Genomic DNA, 4503 nt, shown 5'->3' with positions numbered 1-4503 from the left:
TATAAATAGGTAGATTATATAAATAGATAAATTATAGTAGATCAATACATGAGATAATAGAAATATCCTAATAAGAAATAGAAGAAATATGGAAATATAGCATAAAATTAAGGCTATTTTTGTTTTGGCTTGGTTGATGGCAGGGTTCTCGTAGTTGTTGTGGTTGGGGGTCTTTTGGGGCCTTTATTTTCGGGGATGTTTGGAAGGGGAATTTTGGGCGCGTTCTTTTTTGCGTCCGCTCCGTGCGGCAGCGCTGCCACCGTGTGGACACAGAGCGGTACTGCAGCTCCCCCTGCCTGGCACCGGGCTGTGATCTGTGAGGCAATGCTGCCATCGTGTGGATAAATTTCGGTACTGCAGCTCTCCCCCGTGCCCGCAGCAGCCCCGGGCTGTGAACTGTGCGGCAATGCTGCCATCGTGTGGATAAATTTCGGTACTGCAGCTCTCCCCCCTGCCCGCAGCAGCCCCGGGCTGTGAACTGTGCGGCAATGCTGCCACCTCGTGGATAAAAAGCGGTACTGCAGTTCTCCGCCGTAGCAGCCCCGGGCTGTGAGCTCACGGGCAGTTTTGCCGCCCGAGGACCGAAAGATCATGGCCAAAAAGGCGAGAAAAAATGCGAAGACCCCCGGACACGTGGCAGCCGGCTCCCTGCGCGCGGCCTAGACCACGGAGCCGCCCGGGAGCGATTTTTTCCGCGGCGTACGCAGGTGCGCGGGCACGGGATGGGGGCTGAGCGGCGCCGCGGCAGTGTTCGGGCAGGCGATGTGGTCAGGCGCCTGTGCGAGCAGCCGAGGGGGACATTTGGGGGGGGATGCCACAACCAAGATGGCGGCGCGACTCGCGGCGCTTGACCTTCTAAAGATGGCGGCCAAAAGGGCGGGAAACAGAGAGGACCTGTGGTGTGTCTATCTTAGTGCCTGCATAAAAATCCTGACCACGGCGCCGCCCGGGGACAATTTTCTGCGGCGTTTCCAGGTGTAGGGACACGCGCTGTGGGTTCAGCCGCGCCGCGGGCGGGTTCAGGGGAGACATTTTAGTCAGGCGACTGTGTTAAACACCGATGGGGTCCTTAAGTGTGCCACAACCAAGATGGCGGCGCGATTCGCTGCGGCCGACCTTCTCAAGATGGCGGCGGGGAGGGGCAAAAGTGACGTAAGGCTCAACCTCACCGAACAGAGCCGGGGAGGGACGAAAATGACCGAGTGTTGCCGAACAGCCGAGAAGAGCCGACGGCTGACGGAAATCGCCGAACAGCCGAACCCAGCCGAGTTTCCCCGAACGTCGCCCCCCTCAGCCGAACCGAACGAGCCGGGGGCAGTTCCGGGGCGCTCCCGGCCGGTCTCCGCCCTCACTGCCGCTTCCTCGGCGGCCCATTCAAGGCGGTGTCGGGGCCGCTGCCGATCCCCCGGCCGGCGGGCGGGCGGGACACGCTGGCGCTGTGCCCGGAGCTGCAGCACTCGCTGTCGCCGCTGGAGCCGTGCCGGGCGCTCCCGAGGAAGGCAGCGAGGAGAAACCGGTAAATTAGAATTAATGTAGAGGGGACAGGGCAGGCACAGGTGCAGCTGGGATGGATAACGAGGGGCCGGTTCCAGCCGGGGGCGGTTTAAAAGGGGAGCATCAGCTCAATTCGATATCGAGCTGTGAAGAATGAGGAATTTATCCTGAGTTCTGGCCGTGGTTCATGACGAGACTGCAGGAGCATTTGGGTTTGGAGCATTTCCTCGGGGGACGACAAGGGACAAACTTCTATGCTAAACAGATAAGCCACTTTGGGTTTATTGGGGGAATGTTTTTTTTCTTTTCAGCTTCGTCTCACCAATCCCTCCCCGGTGCTCCCAGAAGAAAAAGGAGTTATGGAGACAAAAGGAGTTCAAATTGATTGGAGAAACTCCTCTTCTGTTGTTGTCAGTGTCTGAAGTGGAGGAATTTTCTTTTCAGCTGGAATTTTAATAAATAATGATGTTTCTATGTGGCTTTTATTCAATATTATGTACTTAGGGGAGATGTAGTATTTTGCGTGACTTTTTGGAGTATTATTTATCATACATAATCAGGTTTTTGAGTGAGGATAACTTTATGGATGGGTTTGTTTGTATTTGAGGTAGAATTAATCTAAGTAGCTCTTCTTGAGAGACTTCTGAAATGTGTTATTGGGGTTTTGTGTGTTGTGTGGAGGGATTCAGGTTGGGTAGAGCTGGGTTTTTTCTGTTTGGTGGTTTTTAATGATTTATTGTGTGGCTTTATTCCGTTTGTAGACGGTGTGATGAGACATGTGGTGTATTTATTTCGTGTTTGGTTTCGTAGTTCACATGGTCAGAGTATTTTTGAACTGAGTTTGGTTTTGAATTGGTTTTGGGGGATATTGTGTTTTTCCAGGGTTTGTTTTCTAGGGTTTACAGTGCTGTAATTGGCTGTGGTGTGAGGTATAGGGGAGGTTTTTATTTATTTACTGGTGGCTTTTATCGTGGTGAGCATCTAGTGTTTGTTTTAGTGGGTTTGAGACAGTGTGATGTAGTTCGTTTTTTAAGGTTTCTTAATATTTATGATGACATTATTGTTTGTGGTGTTGCAGAGGTTTGTTTATTTAGCCTGCTTGATTAGAGTATATGTTTTATAGTTTTGGATAATTTAGGGGATATTGTTCGTAGTCAAATGGATCTTTTGGTTTTGTGTGTATTTATAGGGGGTCTGTTTGTTTGGATGGTTTTGAGGAATTATGGGTTTATTGAGTCAGGAATAATTGGTTTTGGTGCTGTTAATTTGAGTATATTTGTGCTGGTTTTTATTTTTGTAGATGGATTTGTTTATTGTTGTGCTTCTCTGGGTTTTCCAGTCTGCAGCAGGTTTAAACAGTCAGAAGAAAAAGGGAAAAAAAAGTCTTTGCTTTAGCTGGCTAAAACTAACAAAGAGCGAAGGAGATCTGTGTGCTGCAGTCTGTCTGTGCTTGGGCTGAACACACTGGACAGGGAATGCACAGGAGTAAACACTGTTTCCTTAAAACAGGCTGCGTGCTTTTTCTTTCCTTGCTTTGCTCTCAACATCAGTCTGGAATGTACAGAAGGCATTTCTGAAGTAGTTATTTTAAATATTTGAGGGGTTTTGGCATTTAAAATACTTATTTTGGGGGAAGTTTGTTTGAAGTTTTTGCTTACTTATAATGAGATTATTTTATTTTTAATTAGGTGTTTTTATGGGTTTTTTGTAGTTAAAAGTTGAGACTTTTTTGTTATTTTATTAATAGAAAATAGGATTTGTTTTTGTATATAGTGATGGATCGGTATATATGGTGTTGACTAAGGATTAAAAATTCTGTGGTTTTGATGCATTAGGTTAATGAATTTATATAGTTTAAAAGATGTGGGTTTATGCTTATTTGGTTAGTGGCAGGTCTTTAAGTTGGGGGGGGTTTGGGTGTATATTTTGGAAGTTTTTTGAGGGGAATGGAGATGGGGTTATTTTTATTATATTTGGAAAATGGACTAGCAGTAATAAGAGTTGGCTTTTTTTTGCTGCGCTTTTGTTTGTGTTTTCTAAAATGGATATATTTGTGTGCTCAGGGCAGTGGTGTTTCTGGTGCAACTCTGAGCATCCCTTATTGTTTGTGTGTTTCGGGTGGTCACTTCTCTCACACTGAGATCCTCTCACCCAACAGCCCTGCCGGCACCAGGAAATCGCCGCCGCCGTCCTCTCGTGCCCGGAGCGCCGGCAGGACGCCGGCGCAGCGCCGGCTGCGGGCGGAGCAGGAGCGGCTCCTGCCGCCCGCAGCGCTCCCGGTCCCGATCGCGACCGCAACGCCGCCGCGCCCTCAGCCCGGGCCACGAACCCCCCGGCCCCGATCCGCCGGCCCTGGCGGGAGCAGGGCCGTGAGGGGACAGCGGGGCGGGGCTCGCGGAGCCGAGCTGGGATTGGCGGGGCCGGCACTGCCTCCGCTTGTGATTGGTTGGGCTCACCTGGCCGGCGCTTCCTCAGCAGGGATTGGCGGGGCCGGCGCTGCATCCGCTTGTGATTGGCTGAGCTGGCCGGCCCTGGGGCATAAATAGCGCCCTGAGGGGCCGGGGCGGGGGGGTCAGTCCGACGACGGGACGGGGAGCGGCGTTTGGAGCTGCGCGGTCGGTCGGCCGGGAGGAGCGCTGCTGCGCCGGGACGGGATGTCCGCAGCTGCCGGCCCGGGGAGCGAGGGTGAGCACGGACGCGACTCCCGCGTCCGCCTGCGCCAGTGTCTGGGGGCCGCCGGTGTCCTGGGGCAGTGGCGCCAGCCGTACCCAGGGCGGCCGGAGGCCTGGTGCGGGGCCTGGTGCGGCGCAGGACGACCGGCTGTGGCTACCAGGGCCCGGCGAGAAGCGCTTCTGTAGTTTCTGGATTTAAAGCAGTGTTTACAGGATCAGAAATAAAGCAGCAGTTTATGCATTTTTTGTTATTTTATTTTGCTTTTATTAGAAGTAACTATGTTTTTCATATTTTTTGCATCTTTTCATTATTTTGCTTGTTTCAATGCATTAAATT

General features: G+C 51.2%; 1 long non-coding RNA gene across 2 annotated transcripts; it reads left to right on the top strand.

Moving 5' to 3' along the window:
- Nucleotides 1-545: 545 nt before the first annotated feature.
- Nucleotides 546-1966, top strand: LOC310908949. Of its 2 annotated transcripts, XR_014589984.1 has the most exons (3): nucleotides 546-707; nucleotides 1217-1516; nucleotides 1806-1966. It is a non-coding gene; the product is annotated as an uncharacterized lncRNA (long non-coding RNA). The 2 variants fall into 2 exon arrangements; XR_014589985.1 differs by lacking the exon at nucleotides 546-707 and having other exon boundaries at nucleotides 1122-1516.
- Nucleotides 1967-4503: the final 2537 nt, after the last annotated feature.

Source organism: Zosterops lateralis (genome assembly GCF_965231275.1).
Source record: "Zosterops lateralis genome assembly, chromosome: 4".
In the NCBI taxonomy this organism is placed as follows: Eukaryota; Metazoa; Chordata; class Aves; order Passeriformes; family Zosteropidae; genus Zosterops; species Zosterops lateralis.
The sequence above is the reverse complement of the archived record's forward strand: the minus strand, read 5'-3'. Positions and strand labels throughout refer to the sequence as shown.